Below are 13441 nucleotides of genomic sequence, written 5' to 3' on the forward strand. Positions count from 1 at the left end.
TCAGCTTCCCTGGTGGCTTAGAGGTTAAAGCATCCGCCTGGAATGTGGGAGACCCAGGTTCGATCCCAGGGTCGGGAAGATCCCCTGGAGAAGGAAAATGGCAACCCACTCCAGTACTCTTGCCTGGAGAATCCCATGGAGGGAGGAGCCTGGTAGGCTACAGTCCATGGGGTCGCAAAGAGTCGGACCCGACTGAGCGACTTCACTTTCACTTTCTTTCACTCTCAGTACCCAGACAGATAAAATTCCTGCCTTGTGGCTACTTCTTTGGAACATCAGGGCTGGTCAAAGCTGAGACTCCATTCCCACATAGCTAAACTGCCTTATGCCTGCTGTACTAACTGTGGGATTATAATGGGATTACCATGGCTTAGTCTTAGTTCAGTGCTGGGAGCTCTGCCTGTCACCCCATTAGAGTGTACTGTCACTTCTTGGTTGGGCTCCCAAGGATGCAATTGTAAAGCCTGGAAAATACAGGACGCCTATGAATTTGCTGTGCTACACACTTTCCATATCTTGTCATATGTCATTCATTCATAAATACTGTGGGTAGTTATTATTAGCCTATTTTACGGTTGAGTAAATAACGTCTCAGTGAGGTTGAGCCTCTTGTCCAAAGTCACACAGCTGGTATAGGAAATTGGCTTGACACTTGAATTCAGATCTGATTCCAGTTTGCTCTGCTGTGAGCCGAACTTCATTGAAAACACAAATGGAAGCTGCCATCTAAAAAAAAATCCCTTTTCACTCAAGTTTTCAGAGCATCCTCTCTGACTTCTATATAATCTCATCTTTAAATAATACTAACAGTGGCTAATGTTTATTGAGTGCTTATTGCATGGCAGACACTGTTACAAGTGTTTTCCATGGATTAGATTTAATTTTTACCTCAATTTCCACTTTTGCAGATAGGAAAACGGAGACATAGAAAAAGTCCTTAAGGGTTACAGCGCTCCTAAACATACCATTTTCCACAGCCCTTTTGTCCTAGTCTGGCTAAAGTAGTTTTTTGGCCTGTCCCTTTGTTGATTGAATTGCATTTGTGTATGAATTATTTTTGCTGGAACTTTTTTTTTTTTTTTGCTGGAACGATTTTTTTTAAAATGCATTCCTAGAATCTAATTTGTTATGGAGGAAGATTGCCTGCTGCCTGGAATTCCCACTGAGGTTCTGATGACTCACAAAGCCTGTGTCTCCAGCTTGCTTCTGTTGGAGTATATACTTGTTACACATTAACCTCGTGTATCCCATTAATAATTTAGCATAGATTAGCTGATTAGATTAGCTGCCCTTAGAGTTGGGCCCAAATGGAGTGAGAGACAGAGGTAAGGAACAAACCTCAGAAGGGGTCTTCAAGTAAACAATTCTGGGACAGCTTGAGGGTTCCAGGCAGTGACAGAAGCTTTTGTTGACCTCCTACTTCTGGCTGGCCCTAAGCCTGTCTGGTGTTGTGTGTGTGTGTGTGTGTGTGTGTTTAGTATTTTTAAAGTTTTTATTGAATTTGTTGCAATATTGCTTCTGTTTTATGTTTTGGTTTTTTGGCTGAGAGGCATGTGGGATCCTAGCTTCAACCGGGATCGATCCTGCCACTGCTGTATTGGAAGGTAAAGTCTTAACCACTGGACCACCAGGGAAGTCCCCTCAGGTTGTTGGTTAATTAGTGATTTGTATGAGGCCAGCCTGCCACCACTTTCCCACAGCCTTTTTCTTTCTTTAGATCGTTTCCCCTTAGCCTTTTAGCCTAAGAACAGGCCACGGTGAAGGGACCATGTGCTGGTCAATGTGAAAGTGCATTGTGGGTTTTTTCATTTAGTCCTATAACAGCTTCTCGGGAGTAAGATGTGTCAGTTATTCCCGTTTTACAAATGAAAAAACTGAACTCAAGAGACGTGAATGAACTTGTGTAAATAGGGAACTTGTGTAAATAGGAAACAGCTGACCCTTAAACCCAAGGTCTATTGGCATCTTTAAAGATGGATTTTTTCAGTTGGGGTTTATTGTTTTGGCTTAATTTCTTTTCATTTACCTCTTTTTGTTCCTCATCCATCTTTATATGCCTTTCCCCCCTTTATTAAATTCTTTGATGGACCTTATTATGTCTACTAAATAGTCAATAGCAGCAATGACTTCTAAAATTCTCTGTGAACTACTAGAAAAGTACTGTTTTAAATAATTGAATTCTTGAGCTTGTTTTCTCAGCTTTATATTCTTTGAACATTTATATTAAAATATTGCTTTTATTTTGTTTTAACATTAATAGTGCAGCACGCCAGTAAAATTGGCAAAGGGTAGTAAAACAGAAACTTCTAATACAGGACCTGTTCTCATCTAATTTTTAAAAAATTTTCATCATGTTTTTTAAAAAGCATTTTATTATGAACATCTTCAAGAAAAGTACAGGCAGAAGTAAAACGAACCACCAGTATGTACCATCTACATTTAATGATGAGAAAGTGTTTTCCCCATATTTGCTTCTTATTTTTCCTTTTTGTTAAAGTAAACCTAAGTATGATGTCATTTTCTAAATACTCTATGTTTCTGAAAAATGAAGATACATTTTCTAACATACCTGTGATAGTGTTTGTCATGGTGAACAGAATCAATAGTAATGACTGCATATCATCTAAAGAGTATCTATGTTGGCATTTTCCTGATAGTCTCCCAAATGCCTTTTTACAGTCCATTTGTTTTAGATGATGCTCTAAACAAGGTCCACACACTGCAGTTGGTTGTTAGGTCTCTGAAGGAACTTGTCACTTTGTTGTCACTGCCATTATTGTGAACAGTCACTGTTTTCTTTCTAGTTTTAGTTTTGCTCCCTATGACCCTTTTTATCTTTTCCATTTCTTTCACTCTTTGACTCTTCTTTATTACCCTAAGATCAGGGTGCATCTGCAACAGTTTGAAAGAGCAGAGTCAGCCCCTAAACCTAGAACACAGCAAGAAGAAAGCCACCAGGGATGAGCCACTTATCAGAGTAATTTCCTTGAGCACAAAAGGTGGTGTGTTAGGTTGTTTTTCTGACCCTTTGTCTGGAGCCTCCTGAAAACCTCCTCCCCGCCTTTTTTTAAACTGACCAATAGAAAGATCCTTAGGTTACAGTATTTTTTGAGACTACCTTATCTACCATTCAAGAGTTTCACTTGCTTGTGTTCTGAAACCCAGAAGAGCCAGTTTGCGGTTGGGAAAGTGAAATGACAGGTTAGGTTTGGATGTGAAGTAAGGTCTCTGTGATGTATGACACACTTTCCTGTCCCCTCCCACAAGCCCTTTTGACAAACTTCTGGATTCAGAGATAGCCCGAGGGTGGACCATTTCACCTTTGGTCCCAAATCAGGACCTTTCCCTGTCACCTGTCATCAGATCTCAGTTATTTTCCTTTCTGCAAAAGCGCATTCACTCTCAAGGAAAAGGGTCAGACAGATACTTGCTAGTTTGTTCATCTTCCCAGGAAACCCCTGAAACAGTTAAGATGCATGTCCTTTAAAGAAAGAATGGAAGAAATGACAGAAACCTGGGACAGAGGGCAGCCGTCAGATGTACAGGCTGATAGTGGCAGGAGGTACTTAGGGTAAATTTGAGGGCTTTCAGACCTTCACCTGAGCAGGCTGTCTTTTCAGAGTAAGACATCAGAGAAACTCATGGTTCTCTTCTTACAAGGGTTTACTTCTTCTAAACCCATTCATTTAATAAAGTGCTATTTACTCATACAGTTGAGGTTTAAATTTTTCATTTCTTGCATCTTTATTGAGATATAATTGGAGGTTTAAATTCTTGAACTTTGTATCTGCCAAAGTTAGGTTCTTTGTAATGATTAGATTATTATAGAATCCTTGTCATAGTTATTTTTGGGTAGCTAGAGTCTGCTTGTGTCTGGACCAGACTCTGCCTGGAAATGCTGTACAATCCCAAATCATTAGTAAGTACAAAGCATTCTGCATGTCACAGAAAGGAGCAGGAGGAAATTCAAAATACAGTGGTTGTGTACTTGTGAGCAGTGGACTTTGAGAAGGAGTAAAAATAAATGAGTGGCAAATATTGGCAGAATTCTTCCTTTTGTATCAATTCCCCATCTCTCACATGACATTAGAGTTAGGGTAGGGTGTTAAGAATGTACTTGGCCTGTGATGTGTGAGAAAAGTTTAAATTAATGGGATAGACCTCAGAATTTTCCTGCTAAGATTTTAATTTTTTACAAATTTTTTTTTGCATCTTATCACTTTATTTATTTATTTATTTTTTTAAATTTTATTTTATTTTTAAACTTTACAATATTGTATTAGTTTTGCCAAATATCGAAATGAATCCGCCACAGATATTTTTATTTTCTATTATATTGGAAACTATATTATATATATACTACATATGTATATATAATATATTCTAGTATTTTCATTTTTTTCCTATTAAGATATTATTTATACTCAGTAAACAGTCATCTTTTTCAATGTACAATTTTTCAAGTTTTGGCATACAGTTAGTCAGGTAACCATTATCACAATCAAGATAGAGAATGATTCCTGCTGTGCTTTACAGCAGCCTCCTACTTTCTGTCTCTCTAGTTTGGCCTTCTCCAGAATGTCGTATCACTGGAATCATTAAGCATGGTCATTGGAGGTTTATACACACTGTTGCCTGCATCAGTAACTCATTCCTTTGTATTGCTGAATAGTGTTCCACTGTATGGGTAGACCTTGATTTGTTTGTTACCCAGTTGAGGGATAAAGTTTGGCAATTAAAAATGAAACCTCTATAAACACTTTCATGCAGATTTCAGGGTGAACATACGTTTTCAGTTGGATAAATACCTAGAAGTGAGATATCTGAGTTATATGGTAAGCATATGTTTAACTTTATAAGAAACTGCCCATCTGCTTTTCAAGGTGACTGTACAATTTTGTAGTCCCAATGGCAGGGTATAAAAGTTCTGCTGCATCTTCACCAGGACTTGGTTTGGGCAATATTTTATTTGGCTGATTCTGTTTTTTAATTTTAGCCATTCTAGTAGGTGTGTAGTGGTATCCCATTGCAGTTTTAATTTGCATTTCCCTAATGACTAATGATGTACTTATTTGCCGTCTGTGTATTTTCTATGGTGAAGTGTCTGTTCAAAGTCATTCCTTAAAAAAAAAAAAACAAAAAAAAAACAAAAAAACTGGAACATCTGTTTTTGTGTTAGTGAAGAGTACTTTATATATTCTGATATAAGCCCTTTATCAGAAATGTAGTTTGTAAATACTTTCTCCCAGACTACAGCTTGTTGTTTCATTTTCATTTGCAGACCCTTATTTCAAATATGTCTTCCTTATTTTATTGCAAACATTTCATGTTCTGTGGATTTCATGCTGTCACGGGATGACGCTGCAGGAAAGCATAGTAGACAGAGCAGTATAGGGTTTGTCCAAGACACAGGTGCAGAGAAATGGACTCAGAAAGACTTCTGTAAGTCTAGTTATTCAAAGCCATAGTCTGTGCCAATGGAAAGGGACATTGTTGTGTTTCTTTCTAGCTGATATCTAGAAACATAACTTTCAATTTCAAGCCGTGTAGTTAATGATAGGAATAGGTTCCTCTTGCCTAATGGATGCAAACATTTACAAAAGAAACCCTGAATCCCTAAGAATGCAGTTGTGTTCTACTTCACATTATGTGCACACAAGAGAGAAAACCAGAGGACAGTGATATGGAGGCATGCATAGCAGAAGTCAGCAGTGTGAGATTCAGCTGTGTGTGACCACACATTTTGGGGGAAACAGGAATGGGAGACATGACTCCATTTTCCCGCAAAGTTCCTTTGTGGGCAGTATAATGGTTTTTGAAAGGTAACTTGATTATGAGCTAGTTTTTTTTTTTTTTTTTTTCTTTTAAGCATATTTCCTAATCCTGACATTTTATGCTATTCCAGTGAAACAAGTCAAATTAGAGAATAGAAATGGTTTTTAGAAACTGTCACCTATGTTAGCAGTTCCAAAATAAGCACTTTGTAGTGAGAAATGGAGATACATATATGGTCCCTTCCTTGGTATTTTTTAACATCACACATAGCACATTTCTTTTTTCTTGGTCTCTCTCCATTGCAATTATTCTGTCTCCTTCTATGTGCCTACCCATTTTTTTCATATCCTCTCTGAGTGGCCAAGAGAGGAGACTGTTGGGTTTTGCAATTTTTGAATCTTAAGACTTCATTTTCCGCATTTTTCACTTTTATCTTACTAAATATGAGAACTCATCAGTTTCCAATATGGGAATGAACTTTAGTTAACTTCTCTTCTCTGTCTTTGTGGATAAGAGGATTGAGGCTCTGAATTTTTAAGGGATTCATAATCTTGGAGCTAAAGTGAATGGAAAAATGAGCCCTGAACAAACATAGGCCTCTTCCTTCCTATATTCTTTACAGGCTGTAAATCAGGGAAAATATAAAAATAAAATATAAATCAATGCATGGTGCCTGGAAAGAGGATGTTCAGAGGTACAACTCAAATGGGATTTTGGTAGTGCCACTGGGTTTATTGTAAGTGTAATAACTATGAATAAACTAGTGAGAGCATTTAAAAAGGTATATCAAGGCTATAGAGAAAGACGTTAGGCTTTTAATTCACTTAAGGGATTAAGTTGTCACAGCAAGCACCGAATATATAGCAACTGAATATATGAGCTGGGCCAGGGTGCTGCGGGCTGGTGGCCTGTGGTTGGGAGGGCCCCTGGTGAGTTCAAGCTGTGATCAGAGTACAGTGTGTCCTTACAAGCACTCAGGACCGTGGTGGCCAGAATATGGACATCATGATGCAGGGTTTCTACTGCAGGCCTAGTGGGTAAACTTGTCCTCAGTTGCCTGGAAACTGGGAGACTGGTGTATCAAAGGAATGTGGGAGATATGCTCTCTAGGAGTTGTTTCGAAGCCTTTTTAAAGGACTCCAGCCCAAGTGCCTTTTAGTCTGTGATATGGGAGCCATACCTAGACCCACTGTGGGCATCACAGGGCCACCAGGAGCTGCACAGAAATGTTAGCAGAAGCCCCTTTATTCTAGCAGCCCTAAAAGGCTGCTCAACCTTAGTAATGAGTTGCTGTGGCCAATACCTCTATAGTGCTTACTGTGCACCAGGCTGTATTTCAGCACTTTCCCTGTATATTGAGTGATTCAACCCTTCCTACCACCCTGGTAAGTAAGAATCATCATTATCTCTGTTTCGCAGATGAGGAAACTGAGGCCCAGAGGGCTTCAGTGACCTGCCCAAGGTCCCAAATTGAATGCACAGAAACCAGGATTTCAATATAGGTCTCTCTGACTCCCAAACTCTTAGCAGCACATCACGGTGCCTCCTGTGTTCACACTGAAAACACTTAGAGCCTAGAATGCACCAGCCTGGACCATAGCCAATAGCTGCATGTGGCTCCGGAGCCCTTGAAATGGCGTTGGTGCTGCCAGTTGAAAGGATAATATTGGGTTGGCCAAAAGATTTGTTTGGGTTTTTCTGTAAGATGACGTGGAAAACCCAAATGAACTTTTTGGCCAACCCAATATTTTTGGATGTATTAGGTTAAATAGAATATATCATTAAAATTAATTTCATCTGTTTCTTTTGACTCTTTAACATGTGGTTGCTGGAAATTGTTATCTTCCATGTGGGGCTCACATTTTATTTCTCCTGGAGACCGCTGGCCTGGAAGATCCCACGTCATGTCACAAAAAGGCCTGTGAAACAACCATTGGAAGCAGGCTGCAGACAGTGCATGGAGACTGTAGACAGCTGGGACCCCGCTGGGCAGAAGGGCCCATCTCCCCTTATTGCTCAGAGATGGAATGAGTCAAAACCAACATTTCCCTAGGAGTCTATTTCAGGATATTAATAGCAAAACCAAACAAACTCTAAGACCTATAAAATACAGGCCCGGGTATGTTCAGCATTGTGCTATTTCAAGTAGATGTGTTTTAAATATTTTCTGAAGTTATTTCAAGGGTGCCTCAGTTTGATCATTTATGAAATGGAGCTAATAAGGCTTGTCACATGTGGTGCTGTGAGGAAGGATCAGGTTAGTCCATGTAAAGTGCTTTCAATAGTGCTTGGCAAGGTGGAAGGCTTAAATGTGAGCCAGGATTATTGTAACAGTGTAGTCAGTGTTGTTGTAGTTACTGCATGTAGTTGAAGGAGCTGGGGGATGCTGAATATGGGAGGATATAGCAGGGCCTTTGGGGCAAGAGTCTCAGCTTCTGCACCTGAGTCAGCAAATTTACCTCCCCAGTATAGGGGAGGCACACAGCCCTTGGAAGGTGGTGTGATGACCTTCAGACATGCCTCCCACCACCCACCACCAACCACTTATCAAAGCCCCTTGAACTGCAAGAAGCTTCTAATTGTCTTCTCCCAATGGCATTTCCTTCTCTCCCCAAGAGGAAAGTCCGTCAGTATACTCCTCTTCATCTCTGTTTTCAAGGACTTTTAATCCCCTCATAAATTGGCCCATATCCCATAATTTTCCTGATTCCATGGATAAACAAAACGTAGACTGGTTTCTTTTCTTCAGGACTTCTCAGAGCTCTTAAAATGCTATTGTGTATGGAGAAAGTCCCAGATGTAAATGCTGTATAAAGTATTTTGCAAACTCACTTGGCTTGTTTTGGGAAATATCTTCTGGGACTAACGTTCTGTAAACTGCTACTGGGGAAACATTGTCCATAAAGGTTCTGGCCAGCCAAAAGGGAAATCTCTCCCGCCATGGCCCTTTGCACCCTTGTCCCCCTAGCCCTGTGTGTGGAGCACTGTTAGATGTTGGACTGGGCAAGCCATTCCCCCCCTGCCCCCCCCCCCAAAACTAACAGTTTGTCCAGAGAAATGGGACACATTTGGGTACGTGACTGTCTAGAGTATCTAGGAATTCACTGTGTTTTTTAGGCTATCAAACTGAGTACCCTTAAAAAAATTAAGTCTTGATGATTTTCATTCATATGCTTTAGAAATTTATATACACAGAACAATTCTTTCCCTTAGTTCCTTCCCCATCCAGTTTCTGGAAACACATTGTTCTTTATATTAGAACATTCATTGGTTTTATGGCTATTTTTGTTTTATGTTTTATCTCTTTCTTCCCTGCATTGTGCTTGTTTACCCATCTTCCTCTGATCCCAGTAGACTGTGGTTCCTGTCTCATCGAGTCTCTCTCTGGCGGTTTCACTGAACAACTCTTTGAGGGTAGATCTTAAACATGACTAGAACAGAGGGCGGGAGCTGCCCTCAGCTTCCACTTTTTGTTTGTTGTATGCATCAGTCTTTGGAGCCAGTTGAGAGGCGGAAGTGTTTGTGGCATTTGTTTCCACCTCATTACATCTCGGACTGGGTCTTCCCACGTCAGTCTGCATGCGCCTCTTACCTACATTGCAAGTTCCAAGGGAACAGGGGGCTGGTCTTTATGACTTTCCTTCCTTCTTCCTGTCCCTCCCTCTTTTCCTTTAGAAGACTCTTCCAAAAATAGAATTGTTTTGTTTGAGAAACTCTGATGTCAACATTCAAATTTATAAAGAGGGGCTCTTTTGCATACTACTAGTAAAGCAATAACAACTAATAATTCCTATCACAGTAAATATTAAATGGAGCTTTCCTGTGAGCCACATTCTGTGCAGCAGGCATTTTTCATATTTTCTGTTCTAACCGTCACAGTTACCCGTTAAAGTGTGTACTGTCTGTATCCTCTTTTTACGGATGAGAAAACTGAACCTTTAAGATAGAAAATTGCCCAAGAAGGGGCAGCTAGAGCCATGCTAAGGCAGGACCATGAACCAGGGCTGGTCTGGCTCCAGAATCCAGGTGTGGAGCTTCTGCGGACTCCTGTCCACTTCCTTCTGGCTGTCACGTACTGGAGAGGCAGAAAGGAGACCTGGTAAAATCCCAGCACTCCAGTCTTCCCTTTGGTCCTGTGCTGTGATTCCCCTGCCCACATAGACCATGAGGTCAAAAGGTGGCTCAGTGCCTCAAGGTAATTTCAGTTAAATTTTGATCAACCTTATAAACATAGAGAACAATGATTAACTTCCCAGCTGTTAATGTTAACATTCGAATCTCCTTAGCTCAGCCCCAATGGGTGGGAAGCACTCAGTGAGTAACTAACACAGAATAACCAAGCCTGAATGTTATTTTCTAAAATAATTCCAGTTGTTTAGTAATGCCATATGCATTTTATGGCATGGCAATGTGAAATGAAGTTCATTTAAAACATTTTTGCCAGTAAATAAGCAAAAAAATTTTTTTTTGGCTGTCATATTTTTTAATATTGATACTACCTTAAGTTTTTATGATACTTTGTCTTTAAGGATCCTTCCCAAGTCTTATTTCTGTTTTGTTGTTGTTTATTTCAACTTACTTGGCCAGTGCTTTGCATAAAATAGATACAAAAAAAAAAAGATTTTAAAATTCAGTTTGTAATTTGGAAGTAATTTTTTATACACTTTATTAAGTCTCAAAATACCCTTAAGGGTGTAAACAGCTATTCATATACCCATTGAAGAGGTCAGAAAACTAAGGCCAAGAGAAATGATTCAGAAAAGATTATTTAAGGGTACAAACAGCTTGTCTTTAGAATTATTTTTAAGCCAGAAAATTGTTTTTAAAAAGAACAGTCATTCTCCCTAGATAGAAATCCAATCATAGTCACAGAAAGAAATCGTGCATGCTTATTTAAGGCAACATTATTCAGTTGAATTGTAGAACCCAAATGCCCACTAATGAATGAATGAATGAACAAAAGGTGATACATCTGTATAGTAGAATACTAGATGGCACCAAAAAGTAATAGAGTGCTGATACAAGTTACCACATGGATGAGCCTTGAAAACATTATGCTAAGTGAAAGAGGCCAGACCCAAAAAGCATGACTGCATTTGTATTAAATGCGAATCCATAGGTAACAAAGTATAGGTCAATGATTGCCAAAGACTGAGGGGAAGAGGAAGAATGAGGAGTGATAACTTGATGGGTACAGGGTCTCTTCTTTTGGCAATACATGTATTCTAAAATTAGATAATAGAAATGATTACACAGCTCTATAAATGTACCAAAAACCACTGAACTGTATACTTTAAAAATACGAATTTTATAGTATAAAATTATATCTTATTAAAAAGTGATAAGTGTAAAGCTTTATGTGGGTAAAATGAAGAGCAAAAATACACTGATCATTTATACCGTGCTTTCTACCAGGGTGAAATTTCATTATGTAGCTCATTCTGATAAAACTATTAGCAAAGTGACATTGCAAATTTGAAATACTAAGCTTCATTCCATTATGCTATCAGGTCACTAAAGAGAGATGTGGATGGCTTTCGTTTTATTCTGATAATGTGTGTCCCTTGGTGAAAATCGTTCTCTGATATTAACAGTTTCTATTCAGAGGCAAGAGAGTTGAGCAGATGTACCAGTTAAAGTGTCTGGTTTTTCCATTCTCAGTAAAAATGTTCTTGGATTTGTAGTCATAGTGAATGTTTGAATCTTTAAAGCTCTTAGTCTTTGTAAAGCCAAATTCAAAACTGCCTGCTAAAATGGTTAATGTGGTAGAAATTAGTTGGGCTAATTAGGTCAATAAATATTCTAACTCATTAAGATAAAAGGTCAGATGGGTAAAAGACTGGGGAAGTATGTAATAGAAGATGCTCTTTTTGATTCTGAAAACATAATTTTATTCCTGGATTTTTATACCATATATAGCATACTAAATTGTTTCTTTGATACAAAGATTAGTTGTGAATGAAATGTCTTCCAGGTGTATTAGGATTTGCATGAGTTATTCTCCATTATTTCTGTTCTTTGTTAGAAATCTCTTTTAATGATTAATGCCTTAATTTTTTCAACTTTGCTACTTAAGTGTACTTTTTTTGCAATTAGTGCCTGATTTATTCTCAGGTTTTCCCATGCCCAAGTACCCCCTGATGATTCTCTAGAGATGATTCTTCTATGTGATCGTAAGAGGGAATTCTATATAGTATTTCCTCAGTATTTTTCTTGCTGCAGTTATACTTCTCTCTAAATAAATCTTTTAAGTCAAAATATTTATGGAAGACAGTAAGTAAAGATTATTTGCTTTTCACAAACTAAGTAACATATTTTCTTTTCTTCACAGCTTTATTGAGATATAATTCACATACCATACTATTCATCATTAAAAGTGTCCCGTGATTTTCAGTGTGTTCACAGTTGTGTGCCAACCACCATCACAGTCAATAATAGAACATTTTTATTACTTGAAAAAGAAACCCTGTACCCATTAGCTATCAACTCCCCTGCCAAGGTCCTCACCCTGCCTCCAGCACTTAGCAACTAATCTACTTTTGTCTTTATAGAGTTGCCTATTCTGGAAATTTCATATGACTAGAATCATATAATTTATTGGCTTTTGTGACAAGCTTACTTCACTTTACTGATATAACGTTTATCAAAATGTTTTATAATGGTAAAAGGGTCCATTCATTAGAAATATTTAGCAGTTATAAACAAACATGCATCTCATATCAGAGCACCAAAATGTGCGAGGCAAAAACTGACAGAAATGAAGAGATAAATAAAAAATTCAACAGTAGTAGTTGGAAACTTCAATACTACTTTCAGTAGTAGGTAGACTAGCTAAGGAGAAGATTAACTAATAAATAGAAAACTTGAACAACACTGTAAACCAACTATATACCTAACAGATATCTGTAGAACAGTCTACTTCAGAGCACACATTATTCTGAAGTACACATAGAACATTCTCCAGACTAAACCATATGCAAAGCTATAAAACATATCAATAAATTTAAAATCATAGAAGTAATGCAGAGTATCTTCTCTGACTACAGTAAAATGAAACTGGAAATCAATAACAGAAAAAATGGGAAACTCAAATATATTTGGAAAGTAAATAGCACACTCCTGAATAATCAAAGAAGTTGGAAAGTACTTTGAGATAAATGAAAATAAAGGCACAGCATATCAAAATGTATGGGATGCAGCTAAAGCATGACTTGGAAGAACATTTATAGCTATGTTTTAAATGTCTCAAACAGTAAAGAATCCACTTGCAATACGGGAGACCTGGGTTCGATCCCTGGGTCGGGAAGATCCCCTGGAGAAGGGCATGGCAACTCACTCCTGTATCCTTGCCTGGAGAATCCCATGGACAGAGGAACCTAGTGGGCTACAGTCCATGGGGTCGAGAAGAGTCAGACACGACTAAATGACCCAACACATACACGGAAAGAAAGATCTCAAATAAAAAACGTAACCTTCCACTTTAAGATACTTGACAAAGAGGAGGAATCTGAAATACAGTACAAACTAACATCCAGTTTTCAATGTGGCCTCCATACACCTGTTATAAAAAGCTAGTGTTTGTGAAAATACGCACCAGATACTATTTTCCAGTATGGGTTCAGTTTAGAAACTGTCAACCAAATCATGAGCCCATTTCAATTCCTAG

The 13441-nt window shown here is 38.4% G+C and overlaps 1 protein-coding gene across 3 annotated transcripts in view; it reads left to right on the top strand.

Moving 5' to 3' along the window:
- The window catches only part of ADAMTS9 (ADAM metallopeptidase with thrombospondin type 1 motif 9), a 162584-nt gene that overhangs the window by 11520 nt on the left and 137623 nt on the right, over positions 1-13441 (top strand). The gene's annotated exons all lie outside the window — the stretch shown is intronic.

Source organism: Bos indicus, chromosome 22 (genome assembly GCF_029378745.1).
Source record: "Bos indicus isolate NIAB-ARS_2022 breed Sahiwal x Tharparkar chromosome 22, NIAB-ARS_B.indTharparkar_mat_pri_1.0, whole genome shotgun sequence".
In the NCBI taxonomy this organism is placed as follows: domain Eukaryota; kingdom Metazoa; phylum Chordata; class Mammalia; order Artiodactyla; family Bovidae; genus Bos; species Bos indicus.